The sequence below is a fragment of the Amphiura filiformis genome, chromosome 14 (genome assembly GCF_039555335.1).
Source record: "Amphiura filiformis chromosome 14, Afil_fr2py, whole genome shotgun sequence".
In the NCBI taxonomy this organism is placed as follows: Eukaryota; Metazoa; Echinodermata; class Ophiuroidea; order Amphilepidida; family Amphiuridae; genus Amphiura; species Amphiura filiformis.
This window is the reverse complement of record NC_092641.1, coordinates 42566471-42589124: the sequence shown is the minus strand read 5'-3', so window position 1 is coordinate 42589124 and position 22654 is coordinate 42566471.

Genomic DNA, 22654 nt, shown 5'->3' with positions numbered 1-22654 from the left:
CTGAGATTTTTTTTTCATTGTGATGTTTGCACGTGCAATCAAAAATAATTATCATAATAGTATTTCGGAACTGATAACGAAATTTGTAACGGTAACCAATTATTGGTAAACCATGATGAAATCGGTAACTCACATCAACAGACGAATAAAATCGGCTATAGGTTTTGGTTTTGATTTCTTTTAAACACAAATGATCATATTAATCTTTGCATCCTATCCATATATGAAGAGCTTATTTCCAAACCGTGTTAAGTCCACTATCCCATGTCTTTGATTTCCCCGTGCGATATTGATATAATACTGGATGGCTGAGCATGATACCATATAACATATCGGATGAGTCATAAAAATATCGGACGAGCCAACGGCGAGTTCGATATTTGGCACATTCTCCGATAAAGTGTCCAAAATGCCAAATATGTGTCGCCCATAGTTGCAAGTCGTATTCAGACTTGTTTCGTCAGAAAGAAATAACTTTTATTAATATAACTTATACTTACTTACTTAGTTGCTTTTTAAAATGTGTGAGGCTAGAGGTTGTAACATACCTAGAAAGAATAAAACAATAGAGCTGATTATACATGTCCACTGTTTTCCTGCATGTCGCCAGCCAAGGTGTGTTCAGTATAATGTGTCCCTGCTCTCTAAACATGCGCGCATATAATGGATTATAGGTACTTTTCATTAGCTGGTATCATGCCCTAATTATAAAGTATAAATCACAACACAGATTATTAAATTTTTCCAACAGGTCTTTCAGACTATGTCGCCAATATTGTTCACAGATACGTTACCATATTTCTAATGGATAACAATCTGTGAAACTAATTGGCTAGATGAATGTTCTCATATGTGATGGATCAAGCAGGCTCCATAGTTATATTATATATATGGAACAAAACATAATAGTTTCAAAGTAAAAAAAATCAGGTCTATTAATGGCAAAAGTCCTGACGTTACGTTCATGCCTTCACAGATACGTTACCTAAATTATACTCCCCTCGGAAAAAACGCTGTGATAAATGAAGCCAAATACCATACCAGACTTTAGTACATTGGGTGATGACTGATCAAGTATGGGTATTAAGTCGGTCAGTTTTACACTTGCACGATTAAGACAAAGATGGGAAAGGGTTTCACAGATACGTTACCACTGATACGTTACCCCCAATACGTACAAGTAATATTGCTTAAAAATGAAGTATTGTTATAAAATCACCCATGCACTGTTTTGTGTTCTTAAACTATGAAAGTTTACGATTCTGAACGAATTTTATGAATTCTTTGTGGTTGGCATTTTGTCATTCCTGAGACCAAACTTGGACGCTTTAACGGAAAATGGGCCATTTGTATGACGAATCCGATATGTTATGGTATCATGCGAAATAAGCCATCCAATATTATCATTATTAGGTTTTCTTAACTCCTAATAACCCTGAAAACATAATAATAGGGATGCCCACTCTCAATACAGTTTCCACTAGAACGATTTTTCATTTACTGTGTGCGTGCACTCACACACGTATTGTCTATGGAGAAACTGATCGATACAAGAAATCCCAGGCATGTTAAATGGCGTACATACTTGTTTTGATCCAAATGTAGGCCTATATCAGGCTGTTTCAAGAAATTCCTGATTCCACCAGAAAACATTCACCAAACTTTTTCCTGTTTGGTCAGTAAATAGAGAGGACCTTCCTGCATGAAGAGATCAACTTTTTTAATGAAAAATTTAATGAGATGAGAACTACAACAGGTTGAAGTGACACCATTCCGTGCATCAGGTGTTCAAACGCAATTATCTCCGAATTTGGAGTGAATCAGACAAGCAAACTTACATACTCATAAAATTTAACTATTTATGAAGACAAAATGTGTAGGATGTTAAGAAATTTAAGAATGTTTAAGCCTACCGCGGCCCATCTCAAATCATGCACTTCCCCGTGCACTTCTCACTACCATGTCCATTTCATAGGGAGTATAAAAACCGGGGACCATCATGGCTTCCATGCACACAGTGTATTGCTCAATGTAGTAAAGATAACCTTTGAGTTGGAGCAAATTTCTCAAAATTGGTAGTGATTAATGTTACCAAACTTATGCCATGATGAAATATAATAATTGTTGAAGATAAAATGTGCTGACCTTAAAAGATTGAACAATGTTTAAGACTACCGCTTTTCATTTGAAATAATGCACTTATTGTTCATCTCCTCTATGGAGATATTTTCCATGGCGGCCATCTATGATCATGCTTGAGGTTTCGACAAACAAACCATGGGTTTTGAGGTCTTATAGTTTTTGTTGTATGTCAACAAAATCGATTAAATTTTCAGGATGATCTTATTTTCATGTTGTTATAAGCAAATATAATGTTCCAGATAAGATAGTTAATAAATACATTAAGAAAAAGTACCTTAAAGTTGCACTTTCTGTTAGTATTCCTTTTTGGACTTTAACTTTTTAACATGTTCTAGCAGCCCTATATAAAACCGTGACACTCGAAAGGCCATATCTCTGGAATGAAACGTCCGATTAAGATTATTTAAACGCCAAAATGTTTCTTTCATCAATTCCCATCCAATAAGTTAGGTCTGAATCAATTTAAAAGTACTTCAATTTTTAGTGGACATGCCTAATAATAATGCAATATGTTGTGATGCTAGGTATTATAATTTCAGTTGGATGCACCATAACAAAGCAAACAGTGGATGGATGCACAATAACAATACTGTGTGAGGCCTTTGTTTCCCAAATGAGAAGAAGAGTCTGCATATTGTTATGCAGCATTGTTATGGTAAATAATAGCTTGTTGATGGTACAACTCATTGTTGCTAATGACAAACTTGTCAAAGTAATTGTGATTGTATCTCACAAGTAAATGAGACACATGAGGTTGTGGACTTAAGACGGTTTGGAAATAAGCTCTTCATATATTGATGTACTTTTTCTGTGCTTTGTTTTTCAGTTGCTTGAAGCCGAAATGACGAATGAGTGAACTCGGTGTTTGGTTCCACCTCAGTACCGTACTAATTGAAACGTTATAAAATATCAAATATTACATTTAAAACTTATGGGCTGTGCAATATTATTATGAGCCAGGGGAAACATATGTAAAGGTTTGACTACAAAAACTATTCTCTTATAAATGCATCTACGCACAGTTTCCACCTCGACGCTATTCCATCCCTCCGGCAACGGCCAATAGGCGCTAGCCAGCAAATCTCAAAGTCATATTTTTTCCTCGGTACATATTTTTGTCCCGCTGATTTTGTCATCAAATAGCAAGATAACGGGACGGTAATTATCTAAAATAACTGGTTATACATGAAGATAGATTATTAAAGTATGAATTTCTGCAGTTCATTCTTGTATTGGACTGTTATTATGAGTTTGAGGGCCAATTTTAAAAACATTTTAAGAAGCCGTGACGTCACACCATTGTTTAAAATATTATTATTTGCCCCTGGGGGACCCACTCAGATGCGCTGCTAGGGTAGGAGCTACGTATACCTGTAATAAACACGTGGGAAAAGGGTCGCATTTTTGCCATCAGACGGCGTTTTGGGAATAAGGGGTTTCACCCCTATAAATCGCCTCATTATAATTTGTATAATGCTACGTGTGACTTTGTATATATCGTGGCTGGAAAGAGCGGAACCAAACGCTGCTGAAGAGACTGCAATTATTTGACTTGAATATATCATTTTGAAAAGTCCCGTACTTGTTCGACTGTTCTCGTGGTCCAGTGGTAGAATTCTCGCCTGCCACGCGGGAGGCACGGGTTCGATTCCCGGTGGAGTAATTTTTTTTCACATCCATTTTAACTCCTAAATTATTTGTTTTTATTTGGAAATGTATACATTACATTGGGAAATATATTTTGTGCACTTTTTTTCTGTAACGGGGCCAATAACAGCTAAAAACACACCTCGGCCCGGCTCGGGAAATAAATTACGTCCAATATATTATAGACGGCGCTGTAATAATGAAACGCTGAAAACAAAAATAAAGAAATACATAAGGGGCGAAATAAATACAAAACAAGACCTTATCTTCTCAAGCATGATACGAGGAACATGAAAAAAATATAAGAAAAAATGCCCCCCTCTACAAAACTAATTAATTAATTAATTAATTAATTAATTAATTAATTAATTAATTAATTAATTAATTAAAACTACAAGAATGAAAACGTAATTTACAAAAATCATAAAATAAATGAAAAATGTTTAATGTACATAATGATATACAAAATTAAAAAAACATATTTCCGATGCCGGACCATATGCAATTCACGCAATGATTGGCTTGCTGATGCTAATTATTCACATTTACGCTGAAAATATTCTCGTTTTCTCACATAGATGCATAAAGGGGACGATATTTGATATTGTATGTAAGTGTGAAGACAAATCCATATGAGGAATACAACACTGTCAATGCACAGAACGCATTGTGTTGTTTCTATCAGAAAGCGACTCTCAATCAAGTATTACACATTGAATGGCTTTTGCACATATGGATAAAATCAGGCAAATTTTGTCTTATGTGTTTTTAACGGGTTGTGTTTTTCCTTTTACCCCCCCCATCACGGCCTTGTTCTATATACTCTGTTGATTCCCGTTCATTCGGCTGTCAATTTTGATACGTGATATGAGTAGAAGCACTATTTTTGCTGAAAGTTGGAATTCTCCAATTTCAGTTGTCATTTGAAAGTAGCTGTATTTCTTTTTTATTACAAGTGATAAAATTATATCATTGAAGCCTCTATAAAGAAAAAAACATATTGGCTTTAGTCGTCAATTTTATGAATCATATAACAAATTTGTGTTGTCTCTTTAAAAGAAACGCAACGTATTGATTAAGATACATCTGTTTTAATATAGGTGACCTGCTACCACGAAATGAGTGTTAAGTCGGAAGTTGGTAGTTTCGAGACGCTCTGGCTACTGCGTTGTTTGTTTCACACGCACCTGTTCAAGCCAATGGTATGTCTGTATGTCCTTTGTGAATAGGGGCACAATGGGTCATTCTCGGAGGACATACTTCTGTGTCTTGTACAGGTGCGGCAACAGAACATCAACTCAATCTGCCAAGATGTCTCGAAACTACCAACTTGCGACTTTATACTCATTTCGTTGTAGTAGGTCACATATAGGCATTTCTAGGTAAAAATCTAAATATTTTCTCATTGGTCAATCGCCACTAAGCATAAAAGAATAGGGCGTTTTTTTGTAAGTCGTGATGTGTACATCACCATATTCCTATAACTGTTTGTTCTGCCTGGTTAGCATCATTTGATTCGACAACGCTGTTCTGTCAAGTTTATGCTCAAAGCTGACGTGAAGAGAAAAACAAGTAAGTAAATATGAAACATGATCTTTTGAGTTTTATCAATTGATTATTTCAATCACAAGGTATTTCAATTTCAAAAAAAGATACAGAGCCATTATTCCTTGTGCAATTCGCGGTGTCTCCTATGACATTTTTTTCATTCCTATTGTGAACTAAAACTGAAAAACATACCAAAATAAAAACATATATCATACAGGTTTTATGCAATATTCAAGATAATGTTGGTTAAATTTGGGTGATATACGATAAATAAACTATCTTTAATAAAATAAACAGTGAAATCAGCTATTTTACTTGAAAAGACGCGATAGTTTGATTCTTTTCATTCATCCTTTGTGCAACTTAGTTGTCGGGTTGTCTTTTTCAAATGATTGTGTTTTAAATTTTGTAAACAATTCTAAAGACTGTTCTGTGTTAAGTAGGGGTGTGTTTACGTATTATCTAGTATTTGTACAGTGTGATGTAAAATGATCTGTACCCAGCTTCACCAATTTAACTTATTCTCGTGATGCAGTGTTGTTTCATCTTTAACAGAAAGTTTCAGTTTTATCAATTGGTCATTTTCAATAAAGAATATTGCTATTTCAAGAAAGCTATCCATGTTCGTACCAAGACATAGAGCCGTTATTTGTTGTGCAATTCACGGTGTCTTATATGACATTTTTTAATTCCTCTCGTGGAATTGAAAACATACCAATAAAGTATACCACGCAACTTTATGCTCATTTGGTTAAATTTCTATAATATACAATGGTAACTAAGCTGTCTTTATTGACATGAGCAGTGAAATCACCTACTTGTATGACATGGAATGATTTTTAAACTTCGATATTTTTTTATTAGATAAAAAGACGCGACAGATTTTTTTCGGGTTGTCTTTTTTAAATGAGTGTGTGTTGTAAGCTAACATATATATATATTCTTAAGACTTTAACATAGTAAAAGCAAGATATTATTTTCATATCCTACAATCATAAATGATTTAAATATTACAGTATTTTAAAATTACTTATTAATTAAAGATTTAAGTATTTTAAAGATTTGTGTGAATTTGGCTACATATCATTAAGCTTATTTATGGTGTTGGGTTTGCGTTGGTATTTGGTTAAATACAAATTAAAGTATTATTATTAGTAGTATTGTTATTATTATTATTATTATTATTATTATTATATTATTATTATTATTATTATTATTATTATTATTATTATTATTATTATAATTATTATTATTATTATTATTATTATTATTATTATTATACTATATCCTATATTGTTTCTTTCAGAATGAAGGTCGCACTGATTTGCGCTCTTGTGCTTGTGACTGTTGTGTGTCACATTAAAGCTGAATATGTAGGTAGGTGACGTACATTTTGCTTGGCATGGTGTGTCCGAGGGTGGTGTGTCATACGACACACCACCCTCGGAGTTATGCCTATGTCACTTTGTAAGGCGAAACAAAGAGTTATAAATATGACCCGTTGGTGCTGATCCCCGTTGTCATGGTTGTATTTTTTAATAATTATTTTTGCTTTTACATAATAGACGTACTGGGTCTGAAGGAATATGCGAAACGACAAATAAAGAAAAAAAGTAAGTTAAATTCCTCTTCCTGTTTGTACGCATTTGTCCTGATTGCGTCTCTGAGTAATGAAACAATAGCTTGAATAGCAAGCCACTGACATTCGGTAATTTGCATGGCAGAATGACCCTCCATTTATTCGCCTCACCATCCGGTTTGAATCAAACTGGCCGCGGAGGAGACTACCCTCCATTGTGTTTGTTCATTTGCGTATAGAGAGCCACTGCCTCATTTCAAATATATAGTTTTAGTTTTGGTTTTGGTTTTGGTCACGTGGTTTCCTATTGTCCTGCCTAACCACTTGAATCATAAGCTATCGAACTCATTGTTTCTACTTTTGTTTAAAACCGAACATTTGTGTCCGGCAGTTTCGGTTTTGGTTTCAGTTTCTTATAACTGGTGTGGATCGTAAAATTATTTGATTTGAAGTTACCTACTCTAAGTATACAAAAGAAATGTTTAAATTTCGCAGTGCAATATTCACGAGCAGAGAAGTCGAACAAAGCAGTCTACATTTGAAAGCATTGATTTAGTTTGAAAGCATTGACTTGAGACTACGAATTAGCCTAAGCTGATTTCACTGTGAAAATATATAGACCATCGAAATATTTCCACAGACATTACAATAGCCACTTGACAGATTATGACTTCATTGATATAAACACTATTATGCACAACTCTATTTATGTGTATGTCGCATGACGGAAGATCAATATCATAGAAAGCTGGTTTAACTAACTTTTATTCAATTTATTTATTGGAGAATAGAGAGAGAGAGATAGAAGAGATCGACAGGGAAAGAGGGTAGGTGGGTGTATGTGTGTGTGTGAGGGGGGAGGGGGTAAGGGTAAGGGAGAAAGAGAAACAGAGGGGAGAGAGCATTGGAAGTGGGAAGGGAAGGAGGGGGAGAGGAGGGCTCAAGAGTGGAGTGGAATAATAGGGAATATTCGATATCGAGTGTGGGGAGGGGGAGGAGGAGGTTATATATAGGTGGCGGAGGGAACATAGGTAAGAGGTATGGGTTGTGCTTTCTAATTCATAATCAAATCATCTACATCATCATGCATCGTTTATATTTCAGACAAATAAACAAAACACCCCCCCCCCCACCCCTAGGCCTCGTATATATCCATCATTTAAGTCTCAACGATGTCTATGAGCTTCTATGCATAACTTATCAAACGAATCTCGGAACTCGGGTGTAATTGTATGGTGTCATGGAGGTGTGCCACCTACGGCAGAGACCATCAAAAAAGTCGCCCGCGTTGATACATATCGATAATGAAAATGTTAGCACAATAGGCTGTTATATACGTATGGTTATAGGCCATTATACTTTTGATTATATATACCCTCTTGTGTCCTCCCAGCACAATAGTGTTATGATTGCATACCAGTTCATCTCCACATTTTAATCCCTTGATTTTTGGTTTCTGAACAATAGAGAAACCAAAACTATATATTTGAAATGAGGGATTGTACTAGAAATACCTTTTCAAACCATTACAGAATGAAGGTCGCACTGATTTGTGCTCTTTTGATTGTGACTGTTGTGTTAAAGTTCATTAGAGAGATTGCGATATTCCATACGTGTTGCGTGGACCGTGCGTTAAAACGGCGTTCAAAACGGCGTTCAATATTACGGACGGGGGGGGGGGTCACTCCCATTGTGGCTTGTCCACCATCCGCGATAATAAAAACGCGTAAAAAGGATAGTTTTTCGTGGGTAGGCACGATACGCGCGTATCGTGTTTAGGATGTCAAAACATGACAAATTGGAAAATAGGGTAGCAAAATTGCAATTGCTAATACGCGGAAATGAAATTTAGGGTATGATGCAAGGAATAAAATCCCTGTTTAGGATGTGAAAAGAGACACGGACGTGTTACATGTTTAGGGTATCTTTTTAACCACGAGTTAAATCCTTGTTTAGGGTGCTTTTCAAAAGTTGATTATCTGCGGATGGTGTACAGGCCACAATGGGAATGACCCCCTGGGTCAATATTACTATAGTCTCTGTTCCAAGCTGGATTTTGCTCATTTCTCACTTCGTCACTTCCTTCGTAAGCTCATTATCCTTTACTCTCTTTTGTGCATTTTCAACGGAGTCTCCACGTTAATATTGTGTACGTACAAAATACCACACCACCACCCCCGAATGTATGTCACTTTGTAAGGCGAAGCAAAGAGTTATAAACATGACCATTTGGTGATGATCCCCGTTGTCAATTCTTGTCATGGTTGTATTTTGATAATTATTTCGCAACATGTACGTTTTGCTTTTACATAATTATAGACGTACGGGATCTGAACGAATCTGCGAAGCGACTGATTCACAAAAAGGTAAGTTAAATTCCTCTTCCTGTTTGTGTGCAATTCTCTCGATTCCGTCTCTGAGTAATGAAACAATAGAGGCCGTCAGCCTTTTCCGCGGGATCCGCCATCTTGTGGGTACTGCCGTTCTGAATGTCACGCGTTACACATTACGCCCGCTTACACGGAAGTCGCAGCGCGTGACGCACCTCTTCAGTCAAGCGTTAACGCGGTGATCTTAGCAACAAGGCACTCCGTACTGACAAAGAGTAGACATTCTTGAGAGGGCAATCTATTCACGTGTTTTTTACGCAAAAAGTACACGAATATGGGTGGTTTGCGAGTAATCAGCCGGCATTTCTCCACTCGCAAACCACCAAAATTCGTCACGTGTTGTAAAGGAAACCACGGGCAATACATGGGCTAATAAAACCTAAAGTAATGTGATCCCCGCCATCTCCTTGCAGTTATCTCAAAAATTCCGAGCTAAAACCACATTGCTCTTCATCACTGCACTCCACAAATAATACCCGAATACCCGAGTGCATCATATGGACCTGGTAAAATTAAGTTATAGTCAATATCCCACTACCCTAATCCATTCCATCAACAAAGTAATAACGTGTCTGGAGCACTATGTACGCAGACTTACACTCGTTTTATTGACCGCAAAAATCGTGTTTTTGGTTTATTAATAATGGTATAGCCTACATTACCAGTCGTTATCCATGGATCGGAGGTCAGATTTATGGCACATTTTTAGTACTGACCATTGTACGTGTATATTTATACAACAACACTCTTTTTAAACAGCATGTAAGGACAATTACGATGACTGTGCGGGGATGCTGGCATCTATTCCAGCTATCTGTACTGATAATACAATGGAGGATTGGGTCTCAAAAAATTGTGCAGCCACATGTGACCACCAATGTTAAGGTATGCCCTATGTATTTACCTTTGTTTGATTTTTAATTTTTTTAATGTCCCTTGTTTCTTGATTCTGAGTGACGTCTTTCCAAATACCAAGCGATTTGTTCATGACACATCGTTTATAAGCGTTTTGTATGAAAATACACAAACGAAAAATTTAAAATGTTTTCAAATGTTTAATACTATAAATTATTTTTTGCAAACAAATTTTTGCAAATATTTTGCTAACACTTACATAACATTCTTTTAGAATATTTGCAGTTTGTTTAGTCTATATACACCAACATATAATACTTCATTTTTGAAAATTATTTGAGGACCCTTGAAATTTCAAAAACAAGGGTACAGGGTCAGATCCTTGAAATTATAAAGGTTAGGGTCCGGGGTCGGACCCTTGAAAATTGATTAGGACCCTTGAAATTTCAAAGGCAAGGGTGCGGAGGACCCTTCGATTTTTTTTTTCTTATTTCGACCCCTGTTTATACCCTTTTATACCCTTACATATTTAAACCCGACATTTAAACGTTTTCAGACAACCTTTTCTGACCTTTCTGACCTTTTGCGAACAATGTCAAAGACGTTGTGTGTTTGCTGGTATGAATTCATATTATTTCCCCGAGTTACGAATATACGATATACATAACATTTGTTTGGGTCATTTTCCAAACACACTAAACTTAAATTTGCGGAATATATCAGCCATACAAGAGGTATAGGCTAATGTTTTGTATAATTGCTCATATGTTTTATAATCATCATTGGGATAACCTAAATCCACTAACTGTTAGGCCTATTTTGCCCCATTTATAAAAATGTCAATGCTCGGCATTAATCCAAGAACATTTCAAGCGCTATACAAGGCGAAAAAGGGCACTATAGAAAGATATAAGTAATTTTTCTATTCATTGTAATCGTGGTAATAATTTCATCGTAAAATTTAAATTTATATTCTCATACATTATAAAATTATGGTGTTATTTTCCTTATGTTCAACCATTTGATTAAAACTTTATGACAAAAAAATCCAGCAATTAAAAGTTTATTAGCAAAGTAGCCATGAAAGCTATTAGGGAGTTTTATTTCATTGTAATGCAAGCACGTGCAGTCGAAAATTATCATAGCACGAGGTGTCCAATAAAGGTTACAATGTAGGAAATGAATCGCATCTTTTTGTCATTGGTGAAGACAGTTCTGCACGCTGTATCGCCTACCATCAATAATGAAAATAATAATAATTTGCATTTGGGCCAAATCTCCTGGTTTTATAGAAATTTCCCACCCTCTAGTCACAGATTTTGCTCATTTTTGGATATTAGGTGGGGATTTATGTCAACTCAACAGATTTCAAACGAAAAATTCTAAATACTTACGGTTTTGCTTAGCGGCTCCTCAAAAATTGACTGCCAAAACCATTTTCTTTTGTTATTTATTGGGTTTTTAAAGTTAAATATCCTATGTGGGCAAACTTTCACATTTTGTCAATTTTTCCTTATTACCATTAGGGAGCGTTCATTATTTCCACCGGAGGGGGGGGGCCGGGAGAATACATGGGGGGTCAGATGGTTTTGTCAAGCAAAAGGGGGGTCAGATGGTTTTTAGTTATTGAAAGGGGGGGTCAGATGGTTTTGCATCTCAAAAACCCTGGAGCTTCCGGGGGCTTCGCCCCCTGGACCCCCATCTGGAACATTGCTCCTGGACCACTGACCATTAGATGTACGCTTTGCATGGCGGCCGACACTTTGGTCCTAGTCCGGACTTAAGTTGGGCCTCACCTGTTTTTCCCCTGCCACGGTGTGAATTGACATAAATTTGCAAAAGTAAGTAATTTATTATAACATAATGGGTCATTGGGTAAAACATTCCAAAAAATGGAGAAAAATTCTAGATTTTGCTTCTAATTTGCCAAATGTACAATACCAATTTGCTGAAATAGGAGAATTTTGAACCATATTTCATAAATATACATGTACACTGCCATTTTCGTAATAGAGAATTAAGAATAATCAAGCTGACAGTAATGCTGTGGTCAGACTCTTCTTTGTTCTTTTACAATGAAAAGAGACAACTACACGACCCCCAATACACATCCACTATCAAACCCCACCCCACCCAGGTGTCATTTGACTCATTTCCATACCCTAGTTAAACTACAAAGACTCGCCAACCACCATGCACAGTAAACTTGGGCAATGTATTCAAATACATTATAGAAAAATAACATCATCATCATCATCATCATCATCATCATCATCATCATCATCATCATCATCATCATCATCATAATTATAATAATACTAATTTAGAAATTCACCCTTTAAGAAATTATATTATGGTTGTGTGATGGACAAATGTTCCGGACAAATGTGCAGACACACAAACCACAGCCACCCTAGCCCTATGGATGGGGTGTACATGTCTGTGTGCATGTTTTCTCTCTTTCAAGAGTTAAATGAATTAGAGAGAAATTTTAAATATTTTTATATGGTCAAAATGTTAATTAAAATATGTATAATTATCAATTATTTCATTAACGATAACAGTAATGATTCTGGGAAGTGACAGATAAATCTAAATAATTTTGTGGATATGTTGGTTATTATGACAACAAATTTTGAATCAAATTTGAGATCTATTTTGACATTTTTAGATAATCATTTCACATTTTACATGGATCTAATTGGACCTCTGTGTCCAAGTTTGAGCCGAACCGATTCTGTTTGTGTCCGAGTCAGACAAAAAAAAGGGGCCTTGAGTCCGATCGATACATCACCATAGGCGTAGATCCCCCCCCCCCCCAATATTTTGCCAGGGGGGGATGCTCCATACAATCATCCCCCAATGTTGACGCTTGAATATAGGTGTCTGACCACATATTTGCACATTTTAGCCCCAAAAGTGCAAATTTCCGCGCGCTTTGCGCGCATTTATTCCACTTTTGCACCATATTTCATCAATTTAGCTTCAAAATATCAAAAGTTTTCACGCGCTTCACGCGCAAAAGGACCATAGACTTATTTTGTCGCCAAAAGATGCTGGATTCACTATACTTCAAAAAAAAATTTCCAACCCCATTCCCCCCCCCCCCCCCATGTCAAAAAAGAAATCTACGCCACTGTACATCACTGATTTATGGTAAGATATGTCACAAACTACTTTTTATTCCTTTTAATATACTGATGAAGATTATGCAACTCATTCATTTTACACCAATTCAAAGGGGCTATGTACTGCACCCAGCATCAACATGTATGAGAAGTTGATGCATACTTACAATTTAAGAGATTGAAAATTAATAACTCAGCTTGATAGTTCATTAAACTTATTTGATTTTTTATATTCTGTATGATTGAATTAAATTACAACTTAAAAAATTAAATAAATTAGTTTTACAGCCATTTTAGCCTAATTACATAAAACTAATGAATTATAATAATTTTGACCCCAAGTTTCCAAACCTGCCACTTGAAAGATTGTTCTTGGTGCAAAAAAACTATAGTCGTATGGATAATATCACCTGTGGTATTGAAGTGCATGTACATGTACTAGCTGGAGCACAGGGTGGCAGTTTGAACCAAAAACTGTGTACATGCATGTGAAATAAATAATATTTTAGAAAAATAGATAAAACAAGTTCAAATACCCTGTGGGGTTCTACCTAGTTGAAGGTATATGAGGATGTTCCACGATTTTGGGGTCCTTTTCAGCGATTTTGGTATATTGATGGGTGGATATTCCCCAATATTTGGAGAAAAGTGCCCAATTTAATACTGCAATTAGGGTACATTTAGGTGCTCTTTGTGAAAAATTGGTATACTGATAGCCCGGTGGCAAAAACAGTAAAGGCATAATTTTTCAGCCTGATATGTGGCAGTGACGTGATGCGTTGAGGCAGCTGATCCCTGCGCGCATCTATTGCGCGTCATTGCGCGTGTGCATACGTCAGCGCTTTAAGTGTCCACTGGCTACTTGAAGCTGTGCCTATAAATGAAATGCACACTGACATCACTGCTACATGGTAGTGAAAAATGGTACAGATGCGAGAAAGTCGGCATTCAAAGGTCTGTGTGGCATGTAACCAAAATTACAAAGACCCCACTCCTCCACAGCAATACTTTCTATTTTGGTTGGTGGGGGGGGGGGTCATATGATTTTCATGTAGCTCGGAGGGGGGGGTCATATGGTTTTATTATCGGAGAAGGGGGGGTCAGATAGTTTTCGGCAGTGACTTTCTGTCTGCTCCCGGCCCCCCCTCCGGTAGAAATAATGAACGGTCCCTTATTGTAATACCTTTAAAATGAGACCAGTTGGAATTTCGTGGCATGTTCCGTTAACGATATACGGGGTAATAAAAAAAAATGAAATACAAAAGAATTGCTCGATATGAATATTTTTTTCCTTAACACCCCTAACTTGGCATTACCTTTAAAATGAGACCAGTTTGAACTTGGTGGTATGTTGATTTAAATGATATTTTTGAAAACAAAAATCTTTCTAGAACACTTGAGAACGTTGATGCAATCTTATTGGTTCTTAAACTGAATTTATACTCGATCGCTTTTGCAGAAAGCGATTCTCACGCATGCTCAGTGTTTACTTCCGTTTTCACAGCGTCAAGCCGATCAATCGATTTGAAGAAATCGACTTCGCTTGACACGTGAATGCACCAATCATTTGCAGCCAACTGGATATATTATTTTGCTAATAAATTGACCATTCTCGATTATCAACTTTCAGTGATGAATTAATAATTCAAACAAATATTTATTGACAGGATGTTCTAAAAATGTATTTTGTGGCATTCAAAAAATGTATCTGTTGCCTGCAATCGATATTGCCGTGATAAGTATAAATGCGAAAGCGACGGAGCGATGGGTCACAAAATTCGGCGATCGCATATCGCTTTCCATAGGCGGTACATCGCATCGCTCGGCGACCGAGTATAAATTCAGCTTTACCCGTAATATGACACAATATAACACACTTTAGCCCGTGAGAATCGATGCGCGTGCTTGAACCAATCGGAGCATCATAGCAACAATGGGACTGATCGATTTTTAAGCCCTGTGTAATATTTTGTAAAATGCAGGATTTAGTTTGGTTAAAATTTACTTATGATTATGATATAATTATTTGAATTGAAATGTTCAAAGTTAAAAATGAGAATACAAGTATTCTTTGTAGTCGCTGTCGTGCATCTATTGTCTTGCATAACACGCGACATCATTATTGGGGGGTAATATAGAATAATGATATCGCCCGTGTTAAATGAAAAGATAGATGCACTCAGCGGCTAAATACAATACCTTTATTCTCTAATTATAATATTTTCACATATTATCCATAGTGTCCTATTAATGTACCTTTTGTGTGATTCGTTTTTCAGTCGCTTGAAGCCGGAATGACGAATGAGTGCTATCAGCGTTTGGTTCCGCCTCATTGTTAATTGAATCGTTATAAAAATATCAAATATAACATTTAAATCTTTCTTCATTCTTGTGGATAATGTAGGGGATTAGAATGTTGGACACCGATTTAATTTGGTTTGGGTCGAAGAATTAAAGTGTTAATCAAAATGTTGTCAAAAATATCTAAGGTGATATTTAAAACTAATTTCATTCCTGGGTTAATAGGCTTACATAGATTTTTGGACAACATTATATTTGGATAAAATGATGCATTAGTATATTTATACGTAGCGGTCAACGTAAAAAGAAAGCAAAATTATACTTCTACGCTACTCAAATTTCACTCACCGCATCGCTTTCACCGGGTCAGAGGATGTTATTGGTCTGAAAATTTGTTGTTACCGATGTAGATGACGTCAAACTGGAATGTGTTGTGGCGCCTCTTGGTTCCGGGAGTCATGAGGTTGTCCCAAACAGGGTCGATGTCTAACCCTTTGTCACGGTTCAGTCTGGGTCTTTTAGTTCTGATATGGATAGCTTCCAAGACAATGCGAGGGAAGTCCTTAAGGGCTGGGGTATGAACGTTTGGACAGTATTTATTGTGGGACATTAGAGCACATTAGACATATCGAATTGCATTCTGAATACGAAGAATGTCATTCTGATATCAAATAATTTTGATTTTTGAAATTCGCAATTTAATACACATTTTATGGCAAATCATTAAAATTGATATTTTTGATATAACAGTACTTGAAGTAAACTTTATAAATCTGATGATTTATACTTAAAGTGTATGTAGGTGGGATGAAAAGCCGACGATCAATTGAAAATTTTGACCTTTCGTATTGAAGATATGGATTTTTTACCCAAAAGACCAAAAAAAATTAGGTCTTTTTGGGAAAAAAATCCATATCTTCAATATGAAAGGTCAAAATTTTCAATTGACCGTCAGCTTTTCCTCCCTGCTACATACACTTTAAGAATATGTCATTAGATTTATATAATTTACTTCGAGTACTGTTATATATCAAAATTTAAAAATATCAAATTTTTATAATTTGTCATAAAATTTGTATTATATTGTGATTTTCAAAAATGAAAATTATTTGATATCAGAAAGACATGCTTCGTATTCAGAATGCAATTCGATAGGTCTGAGGTGCTCTCATGTCCCACAAAAAAATACTGTCGAAACGCAATAAACGCTCATTTTAGATCCTTAAACTCCCTCTCTAACACTTTTACGTTCTCCCAGCCAATAGGGTGTCCTCTGCTCCTGTCAGTTCTCGGTCCCCGGTCTCGGTCAGCGATCACGGAACATCTTGGCAGGAGCAAAGGGCAGCAGATTGACTGGGAGAACGTAAAAGTGTTGGAGAGGGAGTGGAAGTATAATTTTGCTTTTATTTTATTCGGAGTTTCCCTCGCGCACTATATAATGAATTAAGGGTACAGCTGATAGAAATGAAGACTAAACAAATATTTTATTGTTTATGCCATTATTGTATATAGCTGACTGAGCTGATAGAAATAAAGACTAAACAAATATTTTATTGTTTATGCCATTATTGTATATAGCTGACTGAGCTGATAGAAATAAAGACTAAACAAACATTTTATTGTTTATGCCATTATTGTATATAGCTGACTGAGCTGATAGAAATAAAGACTAAACAAATATTTTATTGTTTATGCCATTATTGCAGTCTTTCCAGCTTTTCACAACGTCAGCTGTGAAGGCTATGAAATTCCAGTTAAAGTGGTTATTTAATTTTGGAAAATAAATTAAAAATCGCCTTTTACGGTTCGTAATGATCAGACTATTCGCCGTAGAATTGATGATGTAACAGGATTAACTACAATAGCAATAGGTTGACATGTATGTACAGGCTGTGACCCAGCAGCAATATATAATATTGCATCTTGGCCCTATACTAACATAACCAGGCCATCAAACCTTTGTCTGAATAGCTCAATAAACCCTCTAGGCTTCCAGTCTATAGAACGAACGGGCGCCAGTATTCAGTTCAGGAATATTTCCATCATTCTGCGTACAAACATCGTGGTCAAATATAAGTAAAAACTCAGATCGCTAAAATGGAATAATACCTACCTGCAACGGACATTGAATCAAGACTAGATGGGAAGTTTAGGATAAGTGAAGCCTTTCCTTCCTATTACAACAAGAAAAGTTCTAGTTTAAAATATGTTCACAGTCTGATATATGGTTAAAAAACCGATAATGTTAAAAATGTCGGTATTTACGCCAGCGACATTTAGTGTGTAAAATTGCATTGAAAATTGTCGGCTAAAAGAGTGTATAAATTAAAATCGGGGATTAAACTAATATCAACGATAAGTAACTTAATTCCAAGGGGAAACGCTTTACAAAAACATATCACATTTTTCAGACAATCGATGAAAGCGATATGCAGTTCGACGCCATTTGTAAAAAGAGTCTTAATTGATATCATGATATTAGAGCACAGCGCCACCTCTGATCACATGAAAATTATACTCTACGAAAACTTCGGGAATAGTCGAATACCAACAATGGTTATGTTCCGTGACCAAATCTTAGGACAAAGGTTTGAAAGTGTTTTTGGCATGCTTGAAGGGTACTAGCTCCGTTACAAAGGTCGACAAACTCTTCTTTTTGGATTCAAATGACCAGGGGAGTATTTTCTTATATATACGTTTTAAAAAAGAACTGTCATAAATTGTGATCGTTTTAATTGTTTTTCCTTGTATTATGAGGAACATTATGAGAATTGATAACAAGCATCTAGAAAAATGTTATTCTTATGTTCGACTTTGTTTTATTAGGATTTGTAAATCTATTTCGTTTCTTTTTATATTGTATTATGAGGAAAACTATGAGAATTGAACACAAAAGGCAAAAATTAGTCTTATGTTTGACTTTGTATTTCTAGGATTTGTAAATTATTTCTTGGTTTTATTGTGTTATGAGGAATATTATATTAGAATTGAAAACAAACATGCAGACAAAAGATATTCTTATGTTCGACTTTGTATCTTATAGGATTTGTAAATATATTTCTTGGTTTTATTGTTTTATGAAGAAAATTGTAAGAATTGAAAACAAACATCCAGACAAAAGATATTCCTATGTTCGACTTTGTTATATTAGGATTTGTAAATCTATTTCTTTTGTGTTTCCTTGTATTATGAGGAAAACTATGATAATTTAGATTTACAAACCCCCAACACGTAAAGGATCAATAATATGCGAACAACTGGAAAGAAAAAAAAGCAAGGTACACAAACTTGACGGTACCAGACGTTACGTGGAGAGGGGGGAGGGGGTGACAAAAACAGCAGATGTAGGCATTGGAAGTTAACGTGTACTAGAACAAGTGATGAAAATCACTGTGCACATAAGCAGACATGACAAACCAAACCAATGTAGGGACAAAAACAGGCAAAGTTCGATGGCCAAAAATGGCCAATTCTAGAGCCCACATAAGTGTCAGGAAAACAGTACAAAAGTACACTGGAAGTGATGAATATCACTGTCCACATAGTAGACAAACAAAACCAAACAGACAAAAAACAACCGACGTTTCGAGCAGATAAACTGCTATTCTTCAGGGACAGACAACAAAATATTAATTCAAACTACAAACACTACATGCTGTAGTTTCATCATAACATATATAAGTCAAAAACTGAAGGCAAGATTAAATAGAACTCGGTAGCAAAAAAAGACAACAAGCTCAGAGTAAAATAATCTCATTACTCTATGAAAGCAAGTTCACTACAGAGAGTGCTGAGAAACAAAATGCAAATAAGCAACACCAGAGGACAATAGGGAATTGTCGTAAGTAACAGGATGTAAATGTCAAGAGGGTCGCAATTAAGAGGAATAAATTGAAAAGAAGATAAGTGGACTATATGGGAAAAAATTGACACTCAAAGATATAATTAGAAACCTCATCTGTTCCTCTCCTCAGGCGCTTCAGAAGAAAAAAGATGAAGCAGATTGAACATGTTGAAGACAAGACGGATTTGGGGATGTAGACGAGGGACAAACGAGAGGAGTCCTTAGTGTTGCCAATTTTTGGCCATCGAACTTTGTCTGTTTTTCTGCCTACATTGTTGTTTGTCATGTCTGCTTATATGCACTGTGATTTTCATTCTTTCCCACCGTCACGGACTTTTTGAAAAAAAAGGAGAAATACTCGGCTTCTTTGAGCTTCTTTTAACATTACCATTATTTGCTGTTAGAAAATCACCACAATTCTTACTTGTTAAATTATTATTGAGCTACTATTTTCTATTGTCGCTTTATTGCTATACATTGCTGAACATGAATGAATTGCTCAATATTTTATGAGTTAGGATACATACATACAACAAGGCTTTTGTAGCCCGCCAGTTCATGAAGACCACAGCGGGTGTGATGATACATAATAAATAAAATAATACACAACAGAGCAAAGAATGTATAGGATATATTTATTCATAGCCAAATTATGCATATAAAACGCACGAGCATTGCACAACAGCTTACTTATTAAATCTTAATTGAATGCAAACTGAAAACTCCTTCAAATTTGCAGTGAGCAACAAGACACACAAAAAAAGATTGTTCACACATACAAAGCTAATACTTCAAAATAACAATGAAATTTGAAATTAAAAATGGAAAAAATGAAACGATAAAACGACCTTTATTATATTATTTTGAGTCTTTTGTCATTTTATTTCTTTATCTTTTATAGAATACTCCTAGACAAATACTTATACATGGGGTATTCTTAAAAGAATATCATTCCATGACTTCCAGCGGATTGCTTTATATCATAGACACTGATATAAATTATATAATATACAACTTGAGAAATCGAATTCATATCGTGACAGCTTTTGCAGGTGTTTTGGAAATGTTTTGTCAACAATCAGTTACGAGTATTAAGCGCTCCACAGACTCCGAGTATTACACGTACAATACTGTATGCAACATATCTACGTTATTTAATCTATTGCCATTCTATTTCCAGTAATGTTTAAGTTCTAACGAATGTTTGATGACGAAAAATCGATAATATGTTACATATAATATCTAGTAGAAATATATTATCGATTTTACGTCATCAAACATTCGTTAGAACTTAAACATTACTGGAAATAGAATGGCAATAGGTTAAACAACGTAGATATGTTGCATACAATATTTTACGTACAATAAAAAGTCTGAATACTGCTTTAAGGATTAACTAAGTATATTTAGACGAGGTACCCAAAAAGATCGATTTTCATTGTCTAAATCAATATTTTATTGAAAAATAACCTTGATTTTTTTTTGCAGAAGTATAACTTACAAAACATAAACTTTGAAATTTCGTTTGGTTTATTGTAGTTAATTAGTTATGTACGTGGTTTCAGCCCTCTTTACAACATAATACCACACAACTCAAGAACCACAGGATCTACAAAAGTACTAACCTTAAACAGAACCTTAAAACGAAAACGAATGAGGCAAAGTGTGTTAAGGGGTTGTTTGGAATGACAGGTGAGTCAGGGGTCAAAAACAAAATTTTTACCTTTTTGACCTCAGCACATGTGTATGTATGATCTGCCATACAAAAATTAAAAAACAATACCTCAAAGTATCATTTTTAATGTTTTTGTCATAATCACGCTTTTCTACAAATTTCATCTGTTTGTACCGGGGCGTGTCTGTTGCCAGGTAGGCCTACATGACAGCATAGACACACGTTACAACCTTGAATAATAATACAGAATTGTGACGTTATATTCTTCTTAACCTATCTTAGAACTGCCTATTATTTCAATTGTTATACTGTTCTGGTTGGTTTATTGCATATACTGTATAGAAATTATGCAATATGACGTCGAGCATGACAGAGTCATCTTCATTCAAATAAAATTCAGGTACCCGTAAGGTACCACGGAGCAATTCGCACGATAATACAATAAAACAGATGAAAGGTATGAATGGTTGTGGAATCGAATTGCAGACCTGTCCCTCTGTCACCTTAGAACTGCATCTCGTAGGCAATGGTAGGTAATAAACCAACCGGAACGGTATAACAATTGAAATAACAGCATGTCTTGGTCTCAATTCAAGATGTGCAATTTGGACACACCTACTCGTTGGCTGATTTATACTTCAACAGTTCCTCAAAGCAATATCAGAAAAGCCACTATCTCATTGTTCATTGGCCCGCAGTATGCGCTCGCCCCGGGGCACTCAACTTTAGAATTGATGGGTATATGTGCCTACAAGCGTCGCGAAGTAGGCGCATATCAGTACAAAACGTTGGGGTTTTTTTTATAAAAAACAAGGGGCATTCTGTACAATCGAAATAAAAAGGGGTCATTGGGTATAATATTTTGAAAACTGAAGGTGCCTGGTCATCGGGTATAGTCGGCTTCAAAAGAGGGCATATATTGACAGGCACATACCGTCACCTCTAAAGTTGATGCCCCGGGTGCTCGCATTATATTTTGTTCATGGCTCGGCTTTTAAAACTCCCACATCACAATAAGGCTATTGAAAAGTGTATAGAATAGCTAATGATAGACCGGTCCCTGCGATTAGTCGCGGACCCGAGCGACAATATAGTAAACACATCGAGTTTATAACACAAGTGACAGAAGTCGTGAATTATGGAGGGTTTCATTGAACTTCTACCAGCAAAATATGGAATAATACTAACACAAGACACCAATCGAGATGATGATACCAGCCATAATGGAAGGCTTGTATTTGACCTTCTTATGAATCCAATTTCGTGGCGAGAAGGTAATGTACATTTCAAGAAATTTGGGTTCAAAAATTCCGTCTCAGCTCGTATCATCAATTCCGTAAATATGGCGTATAGAGGCACAACTTGACAATAAACTGAACTATTTAAACGTAAAGGACGCACTGGATACACATAAATTTGTGTTTCCTTGCTGGCGGAATAGTTGCAAAACTCTTTTTGTCAAAAAGTTGGACAATTTATGAATTATGATTGGCAAAATAGCGAAAGGAAATAGACTTTTCCAACCATGTAAAACTACACTGGGTT